The sequence below is a fragment of the Xenopus laevis genome, chromosome 2S (assembly GCF_017654675.1).
Source record: "Xenopus laevis strain J_2021 chromosome 2S, Xenopus_laevis_v10.1, whole genome shotgun sequence".
In the NCBI taxonomy this organism is placed as follows: Eukaryota; Metazoa; Chordata; class Amphibia; order Anura; family Pipidae; genus Xenopus; species Xenopus laevis.
The window spans coordinates 87,699,704-87,710,625 of record NC_054374.1 but is presented as its reverse complement, the minus strand read 5'-3'; the positions used below and the strand labels follow the sequence as shown (position 1 = coordinate 87,710,625).

At 37.1% G+C, this 10,922-nt stretch overlaps 1 pseudogene; it reads right to left on the bottom strand.

Annotated features, from left to right (window-relative positions):
* Positions 1-891: 891 nt before the first annotated feature.
* Positions 892-9,538, bottom strand: LOC108709634 (annotated as a pseudogene).
* Positions 9,539-10,922: the final 1,384 nt, after the last annotated feature.

Sequence of the window (10,922 nt, the reverse complement as noted above, 5' to 3'; positions counted from 1 at the left end):
TGAATAATGTTTGCACCAGGCCAACTCCGTAGATTTTTTCAATGTGAGAAACTCACCTTAGACGGCAACAAAAATGCCTCTCCTGGTAACTAAGAGCCAAATTTATGTTTTTCAACCTGGAAACTTGGCTTTTCTAGTGCAGTGAGCGCAATTACGCTCTCTGTGCCAGTGAAGTGGACCCGCCGGCGCTGAAAAGGTGAGTACTGAAGGGGGGCAGAAGGAAGGCTGCTTCAGGCAGCAAAATGGCCAGGATCTCCCCTGGCAGCTCTCCAGTTTCCATCTTAAGCAATCTGGTAACTAGGGTCCAAATTACCCTAGTAACCATGCATTGATTTAAATAAGAGACTGGAATATGAATAGGAGAGGCCTGCATAGAAGGATCAGTAATAAAAAGTAACAATAACAATACATTTGTAGCCTTACAGGGCATTTGTTTTTTAGAAAGGAATCAGCGATGAAGGGAGTCAGAATGAAAAGGCAAATAACTATAAAACTACAAAAAAAATAAACAATGAAAACCAGTTGAAAAACTGCTTAGAATTGGCCATTCTATAACATAATAAAAGTTACCTTAAAGGTGAACCACCCCTTGAAATGACACTTTTGATATAGCATTTAAACACAGGGTTAATCACACATTGCTACAGTGACAAACAAAATGTACAGCAGGAAAAAAGTCCTTAACAATAATAATATAAAACAGTGCCTTTTATCTCATCTCCCTTGTTTGGAAGAGGAGGCATTCGGAAAGTGTTAAGAAATGCAAACAAGCAATTGGAACCATTAGTGTATGTCGTCTTTTAGTATGTCCTTAACTTACAACCAAACATAGGCTTTTCAGAGCCTTCCAATCCCATTCCACACCACAGAAATATCTTTGTAAAGGACCTATCATAAATGATTCTTAAACATGTTTACATGGGCTGGAAATGGAAGGGCTGACAGTTGCTTGGGTTGTCCACTCTGCCCAATGAAACTGGAATCTGAGTAGTCTCTCTTTGCTACTGAACCACTGTTGTACAACTTCATGTCATCATGAAAACCATCTTGTGAATTACTTTTGTTACATGTGGACTGCTGAGCAGCTAATAAATATCGTTTTCTTCTGTTGATCTTACACTGACGTATTCTTTCCTCTTCGGCAAATGGGTCATCAAGAGCTCCCTTCCACCTTAGGCTTCCATTCAGTGCTATCCTGGATGAACGGCCACTGGGAGAAGACGTCTTCTCAGTACACTCAGTATAATGTTTTTCCAACTTATGCTTGGTCATGGAAACTGTGGGCTGAGAGGAAGAGGAGTATGCTCCTGGCTCTGCTTGATTTTGGCATTGTGCTTATCTATACTATAAAAGTCAAACAAGTTAAATAAATTAAACCTAACAAGAACACGTTTGCAGCTTCTTAGCCATGCCATTAATGTCATTGACATGTGTTTATTTCACAGCCTAAGATGAATGCAGCATCAATAAAAGCACATGTTAAGCATAAAGGTACAGGTATGGGACCTGTTATCCAGAATGCTATCCAGATAAGGGATCTTTCCATAATTTGAATCTTCATACTTCATAAGTCTGTCAGATCAATTAAATAATAATAATTATAATAATTAAATAAACACAATAAGCTGGTTTTGCCCCAATAAGGATTAGTTATATCTTAGTTTGGATCAGGTACAAGGTGCTGTTTTATTATTACAGAGATAAATGAAATCATTTTTTAAACTTGAGTTATTTCATTATAATGGAGTATAAGGTGGTTATTTAGCAAAATCTGAATTCTTCTGGTTATTTAATTTATAAAAAAAGTCCTACCAAACTAGAATCCACGATTTGACCTTATTTATTATTAAAAAAGCTCAATTTAATCAGATCAGGTAACAACTCGATAAAATCGAGTGAAAACCCAAATTGTACTATTTTTTTCTGATTTGTTTCTGAATCGCTTGTTTTTTTTGGCCTTTTTCCTGAGAAGTCCGAATTTTTTGGCTTTTTGCCCGAAAAGCCTGAAATAGTCAAATTTCCAGGCTAATTCCAGTGAACACTACAGAAAATTCCAAATACGATAGGGGCCTCTCTTATTGGCTTACATACAACCTTGGCAGGTCTGGGATGGCGGATTTTTGGATTTTTGCAGTGTCGAAAAAAAATTCAAGTTTTTTTTCACTAAAAGTTCAGATTTTTTAGTAAAAAATATTTTGAGTTTTTAGCATTCAGACTTATAAATAAATAACCCCCCAAGTCTATGCTAAATGGCCTTATCGTAACTTGGAGTTTTTTTGTATAACAGGTTTCCGGATAACAGATCTCATACCTATAATTGATCCCTATTAGATAAAAGTCTTCTTCCAAATATTCTGCAGTCAGCATGTGCTGTGTCTACTGATCAGGCTCAGTGTATTTGAGAATGGAAAATAATTTATTCTTTACTCCAGCAGAGACATTCCCCATTGACTAACAAATAAAGCTTTGTGGGAGAGAAGCTTCAAATACAGTTATTGTGTTCCTGGTGTTCTGTGCTCCACCTTTCAATCATTACAGCAACAGAGTATGTGAAAGACTAAACACAGGGCAATTATTAAACACAACAGGGTCCATTTATTGGGTACCACACAGCATGCATAATGCTCCACAGCCCATAGTAAGGTTTCCCCTGCTTAATTATCATTATTGGATTGAATATGTGGGGAATATAAGAAAACACTATTTAGAATTAAAGCATATATCTTCCATTAAATCACCAGCAAACAAAAGCAAATGTAATATATCTGTGTGTGTTTGTTCATTGGTTTAAGTTGATGGTAGAGAAAGCCAAAATGTTTGCACATACATGTGCTATAGATGAGACTAAAGAGCAAAAAAAATTTCGCTAGTGAAGGAGATAGATTCTGGCGCAACTTCACACTCTAACGCCATTGTACTTTAACTGGACGCCGTATGCAAATGAGCCAACGCTAGCATAACTTCGAACTGCTGATCGTATTATCGCTAGCACAACTTCGCAAGCATTCGGTACCCAGTGCGCACCTTCGGATCTTCGTGATTTAGTGTTATCCAGGCAAATTTACGCCTGGAGAAGTGTTGTGATGTGCTTGAAGTCATCGCTGATGGATTTTTGGAGGTAAGTAAATTTACCCCAATTAATTGAGTTTTTATTTCTGGCAAGATGTAGAATTTCACAGGGGCTCAAAGTAATATTTTGAACATACATATATTATTGCTTGACTTTTTATATCATTATTTTACTCCGTATCTTGGCTTAGACTCTATGGCTCATTGAAATACATGAAAAATAATGAACAAATAATACACTGGATTCACAATCAATTGAACTGGAGGATCCAGAAGAATTTTCAGAAGTTCCATATTAATGGCCAGTCTGGTAAATATTTAACAAATAAACACATTTATAAAAGGAAAGCAACGTGAATTTGAATTGAGCAGTAGAACTCCATTCTGTCCATTTGAAAGTGAGAATTAGATTAGGATTTGATTACAATAGAACACCATTTTTAAGTTACCAGGGGACCACTGCAAAACTGAGGAAATTCCAGGAAAACATTAAATCCCGGAAAGAAAAAAAATGCAGCTTGCCAGAATGGGACTGCAACTAAATGACGTAAATTCCGAGGAAATGTAAGATCTGGCAATGTAATATCGGGCTTCTACTGTATATAATGAAAAACTTTCTCTCTCCTATACAAACCATAGATTGTTGGATTAGTATTGTAATACACATGCCCACATTTATCAGATGGTTTTAGTTCTGAAACATAATGGATGATTTCAACATTGTTGGCCAGTTTAATATATACTGCAATATACTGTCAAAATGTAACTTTTATCTACAGTCTTGTGGGTGTCACATTTGCAACATTTATTACTTTACTCTATTAATGTCAAGTAGAAGAAACCCAAGCAACTGTACAATTTGCAGTCTTTTCTTTTTCTTTAACTTAAAACCCAGTGCCACCTTGTGGTTGAAGGTTTTATCGCATCATAATATTAATTTTACATCCCAATATAATACACAAAAACAGTGCAAGTCCTTGCCAATTCAGTTTATTTTTAATCATGGGACATTTGTAGTGGATGCTTATTTAGAACACAATCTGTAGCCATACTGTTATTACACATAATAACACAGAGGGTGCAGTATAGAATATCATTCATTACATTTAACATCCTCTTAAAAGTGACCATTAACTTTCACTCCACAAGCCATAGATTTCTGCATTAAATGGTTACTTCCACCCTGGCACAATGAACAATACAGTCCAACTTGTTACTACTTGCTCTACGGCATTAGCAACAAGTAATATGCAGTTTGTCAGCCAAGTAGGAGATTGATATTAAAAAGAAAGCTATCATAAGGACAGTGGCATAAATAAATTTGTTAGAGCGAGCATTTCATAGCGAACTTTTGCTAACGTTCGTGTCTGTCTAGCGAAACTTATTAGTACACTTACGCTTAGGTCAATTTGAATAGGGCAGGTACATACAAGTCACATAAAGTCTTTATTAGAGATATTGGTGGAAATGCTTAAAGTGGCCACTTATTATTACAAATGTTCAAGGAAGCATAATAAAGACAAGAGATCCTCTAATGCCCTAGACATGAGCCCACTCTAACACAAATGTGGCATGCCCCTCAAACTGGTAAAAAAAAAATTGTTAACACAAAAATATTTAATGAAGAGAAAAAGAACCCCAATTGCTTCTCACTCGTTCAGCAGTTCCTCAATTATTAGACTACCTAATAAATGTTTTGTGATTGTCAAATGGCAATCACTGACCAATTAAAAAATAAAGTGCTTAGTTTTAACCTAATAAAGTTACATTAAAGTGCAAGTGCATTATAATTCATTCTATTGATTGTAATATAACTTAAGGGTTAATAAATACTTAATGGTGTTAATTTATACTTCGCACAAATTAATAGCCTTATGATACAGTGTATTGTCTGGTACCTTATGTTTGCACCCACAATCAATCCGATCAAAGAATTAATTACAATAAAAATAATAAAGTGCTTCAAGTGCTGATTTAATTACTATTAGATGGCAATTACCATAAATTCATACTTGCTTCAACATTAATTAATTATAAAGTGCTTAACAGTGCTGAGTAATTAATAATAAATAGGTAATAAATAAGGTAGTTGATATAAGGAGGACCACAATTGATGGGATAAATTATTTTAAAAAATACACACGATGCTCAGGTTTAAAAGTTTTAGCGAGAAATAGAAAATTGGAGGAGGTGGAGTTGTCCCAAAACTGCTACCTAAAGTGTTTTCTATCCCTGGGACACCACAAAGACAAAGGAGGCAGAGTATCCGGGACTGTGGTCTCGTTTTTTAATCTAAATCCTATTCTGAAAAGAGCTGTGTAATCCTAAAAAACCACAAATCCACGGGCTCTTGTGAGCTTTAGTAGCAGAGAAAAGAGAGATAACCGAGCACTGGTAGAAGTAGATATCTTCCCCACCCCTTCTATTCCGTTAGCCCAATAGACTCAAATTATTCTAAAATTTGAAGTTAAAAGAGGAATCCAAACGCCGACGCGCGTTTCGCAATAATAGCTTTGTCAAGGCGTAGTCAAAGCTATTATTGCTATTGGGCTAACGGAATTGAAGGGGTGGGGAAGATATCTACTTCTACCAGTGCTCGGTTATCTCTCTTTTCTCTGCTACTAAAGCTCACAAGAGCCCGCGGATTTGTGGTTTTTTAGGATTACACAGCTCTTTTCAGAATAGGATTTAGATTAAAAAACGAGACCACAGTCCTGGATACTCTGCCTCCTTTGTCTTTGTGGTGTTCCAGGGATAGAAAACAATTTAGGTAGCAGTTTTGGGACAACTCCACCTCCTCCAATTTTCTATTTCTCGCTAAAACTTTTAAACCTGTGCATCGTGTGTATTTTTTAAAATAATTTATCCCATCAATTGTGGTCCTCCTTATATCAACTACCTTATTTATTACCTGTTTATTATTAATTACTCAGCACTGTTAAGCAGGACTGGACTGGGATTCAAAATAGGCCCTGCCATTCCTACTACACAGAGGCCCAAACAGCCTACACCGGCCCACTTAGTAGTCACTTTCTATGGCATCTTACAGCAGCCCCTCTGGCATTTGCCAGAACTCACAGATTGCCAGTCCGGGCCTGCTGTTAAGCACTTTATAATTAATTAATGTTGAAGCAAGTATGAATTTATGGTAATTGCCATCTAATAGTAATTAAATCAGCACTTGAAGCACTTTATTATTTTTATTGTAATTAATTCTTTGATCGGATTGATTGCGAGTGCAAACATAAGGTACCAGACAATACACTGTATCGTAAGGCTATTAATTTGTGCGAAGTATAAATTAACTCCATTAAGTATTTATTAACCCTTAAGTTATATTACAATCAATAGAATGAATTATATTGCACTTGCACTTTAATGTAACTTTATTAGGTTAAAACTTAGCACTTTATTTTTTAATTGGTCAGTGATTGCCATTTGACAATCACAAAACATTTAATAGGTAGTCTAATAATTGAGGAACTGCTGAACGAGTGAGAAGCAATTGGGGTTCTTTTTCTCTTCATAGAATTAATTGAAATTTACTGACTTAGGTCAGACCTCTGCTTCTGCCGTGGGACTAATTTAAGTTTTAAGGGATCACCTTGTTTTTGTAACAAAAATATTTAATAGCCAGACTTATGACTTTTCGGCATACAGGATATGATGTCACTAACATAAGATTGAGGAGGTTGTAGCTTATCAGTTTGCCAGGTTTAAGGTGGCGAGGAAACTCTGTTGAAAGAGGTAACGTTCTGCGAAATTCGCACTTTGCAGATTAGCAATCATTTGCCTAAGCGAAAATTTGCCTTTCCTATAGCGCTCGAAACTATGCTATCGACAGTCTCTTTCACTAGCAAATTGTATTATAGGTATTTGCTATGTCACATATATGTCATCTCCCCAGTTTATAGGGAAGAGGTGGGCAGAGTTCTCTGCTACATTAGCAGGCAGCATATATACCGCTGTCTGTGGTGCAGTCACAAATACATAAAAAAGCAGATCTAGAGCAGTGCTGTTCAAACTCAAGAAACTGAATGGGTCTGCTGCCACTCTACCTTCTTCCCTCAGTGGAAATCAATCATAATTACAATTAGTATCTGTCTAGCCTTTGCTGTTCTTTGTATATACTACCGGTTCTGACAATGCTGTGGAAACTAAATGCATTTAGATTTTTTCTAGGCTAGCAATATGTCGGCTCTAATAAAAAAAGAAAGAAAATATGAATGTGCCTTATGTATTCCCTACTGTACTTTAACAAAGAGGAATTATATTTTGCATAGAAGACCATAGGGGTGTATCACCCTGGGTGCTGGAAGTGGCGCAAGAGTTTCCTTTACTGCTTATTTGCAAAGCTCTTGCACCCTTTTGCTTTGCTCTCTGCAATGAGCACCAGATGAAAACTTCTGTCTAAGGACAAGACCCCATGTGGGCTGTGACTCCTGCCACTCTATATCTTGGGCAAAGTACAGAGCATTGGGGCAGGAGGCACGGTCAGACTGGGGGGCCTGGGGCCTACCTGGCCTGCTGTACAGGGGCTTCCCTCCCAGCCACAACCCCTTTCACAACAACACAACTGCCCCCCCCCCCGGTGAAGGTCGTAGTTTTTTTTGCCACAACCAAGGCCGGAGGTTGGGGACAGCATGGGCAGGTAGTGGACCCAGCGGGATTTTGCCTGGGAGGTGGGAATCTTTTGAATAAATGCTAATTATGGTTTAATGCAATGCATGGGGCATAACAAATTAAGTTTTATATTTTGCATTTGGAAATATTTCAGGAATGTTTCCTCCCTCACTTTAACCTTAACGTTCCCATGTGAACAGTACAAAAACATTTTGTGAAATGCCAGACTGCATTCATAAAAATATTCCAAAATTACAAATGATCAGCTATATTTTTCAGTTCACCTAAAACAAGGGGTGCTGCTGCCATGAGGTGAGTTAGTAACTTGCCTCAGGTAATGGAGCCAAACAAGTTACTAGGAGGGTAAAAGGCCACTCCTGGTAACTGTAAAATTGGAATTGTTTTTTTAAGGGGTTGTCTTTCAGTAGAGTTGTTTTCAGAAACAAAGACTTTTTTCACTTGCTTTTCGTTTTTCTACAGTTTTAAAGTTACTCAAGTTTAAAGTTTACTGTTCATGTGTCTCTAGTGTTTCAGTCTGGTAGCTCAGTAATCCAGGTATTCTCCTTGATAAAGGCTTATTGTGAAACGTCGGGGTAATTCTCATTCTTTGGTCAGTATATCCGCTTCCTTTAGCCTGTGATTGCACCAAGGTGGCATGTGCTTGTATTACAATGCTAAGCTTATTGAATTTACTTTCATGACACAAATTGAATAGTTGATTTTCTAATTTTATACTATTGCTGCACTATTGTATCAATACAATTTTTTTTTAAATTTTAAAAAAATGCCATCTTGTAGGTTCTTTCTTCTGTGTGCAAGCCTGTATTTGAATAGCTCAGTCATCCATGTACAGATTCTGAAAACAAAAGGTTGGAAGGTGAGCAAACCCCATTAAACCAGAATTTGTCTCTCCTAGTGCAGAGAGCGATGCCCCCCACCTCGGTGAAGGAAAGTTAAGCGCTTGGGGCACTGTGTTCAGAATCTCCCCTGCATAAAGCAAAGAATTGCACCTCTTCATGAATGCAATTGAAGTGCAGCAGAAGTCTTGAACCCAGATCATAGCACAGCATTATTCAATTCAGCTAGTAGAACATGTAGTATAAAAGTCTCCAAAGACAAGCGCTATCCCTGATAGATTCAGGGAATCTAGATAGATTCAGAAATTTGCTGTAAGGGAAGAGGCCTGGTTTTCTAATCCAGCAGGTGTTGGTGCATTCTGTTGCTATGCAAAACATATTCCCAGCATTTCACAAAATTAGGGAGTAGCCCTGGCACCACTACATAATCATGTTCTATGGATACAAGTCTGTTTCTTATCTCATTATAAACAGTAACAAATTGGGCATTCACATTCTAATGCCTAAGCAAATAGCAAAACTCCTTATATGATATAAATTGTGATTTTAAAAGTCCTCAGGTGCCCTGTCAAGGTAATTCAATTGTGCAATAAAAAACATGTAAATGTGTCTAAAGGAAAGTAGTTTAAAACTAAAATTGTGAAAGAGCAACATCCTGATGTCACATGCCTTTAAACAGATAGTAATCCGCAGCCCCCTAAAACTCTTTTTATCATTGGCATGCGGTGAATAAAGCAAATGCTTGTATATTTCTGCAGGAACTGCTGATCAGAATACAGGGGATCCCTAGTAATGAGCTCACCTGCCTTATCTGAGCTAGATGGGGTGCTAGATGTGCGGCCCTTCTTTTTAATATTGTTAGTTCTCTCTTTCTTCTTGGTTTTCTTCTTGCCTTTACCACTCAATGTGACTAAAGTTCGGAACGGCTGCTTGCCATGCTTTGATTTCAGCTTCTCCCTATCCTGATGATCAGCTCCTGAAGTGTCCATAACACTTTAGTCAAACACTTTAAATTTGAAGGATGATAATAAGAACAATGCAGCACTACAGACTGACTGCCTGCTGCAGTTCCATGTAAGACTGTGTTAGGAATTGTGCCACTGCAGACACACGTGGGTTTTCAACTGCCAGGATGCATCTCCATGGTGACAGCTCTGCATTCAAATGCTAATCAGTTACAAAGAATTAGTGACAAAGAATTAGTGATCTATACCATTTCCCTGTTTGTACGTGGAGTAATAATCATTTAAATCAGTCTTGAGCAATGTGGTCACATCCATACAGCTGCCCTTCAGAGCTAGCAGTAGGAACAAGCAATTAAATGCTGTGATCAGATAAAATATTGTGGCTTTATTGAATTTCGCTAACTGAATATTTTATATAAGACACTGTTATACCTGTAATTTAGGGAGAGTTTTGCTTTCTATGATAAGTTGATTCATTTAGGGAGTTATTTATCAAAGTCCGAATTTATCTCAATATTTCCTGCTACAAACTTCGATCAAATCCGCTAGGGTATTTTCCCGAAAATATGCTTTGCGGGTAAAAATTCGATTTGCATGTTTTTTCCGGATTTTTTTCAACCGGTTTTCACAAATTTCACAATTTTTTCGGACTTTTCACCCAAAAACTTCGGGGTATTGCACGAAACCCAGCGCACATCAAAAAATCATTGGAACTTATATGCAACTTTGACAGGTCTGAGATGCCGGATTTTCAGATTCAGACTTTTACGTCCTCGGGGTTTAATAAATTCTGAAAAATTAGTGATTTTTTAAAAGTCTGATTTTATAACAAAGAAATCACAAATTTTTTCTTGATTTTTGCATTCGGAGTTTAGTAAATAACCGCCTAACACTAGTGATGGGTGAATTTGTCCTGAAAAATTAGAGAAACGCAAATTTTGATGCTTGCGTCAATTTTGACGCCGGTGTTAAAGTCAATGGGCGTCCAAATAATGTTGACGTGATGCGGTTCGACGCAAGCGACTGATATTTTTTTCATTGTGTGGAATATAAGCGAGCCAAGCAGTGGGAATGTAAAATTATCATAAAGGCCAAGAAGATAAGAGCTAACCACCCAAAATATATTTAACAAACCAGTAAACTTTCTCAGGGTGTATATGTTAAAGTATTGAAGGCAAAAAAAGCAATAATGTTATTACCTGTAGACGGGGAGGATTTAATATGTTTAGCAATAAAAAAAAAATCCAGTTTTGGTTATTGTAGAAGAATTTCTGAGGGTGGAACTTAAAGCTCAAACTTCTTATTGTACTGGATTGCCAGCACCAATAAAAAACAATGATAAGAGGTTTTGTCACATTCTTCCTGACATTCCTGCCCTTGTAGTTGAGCAGGTAGATGATGCTGGTAA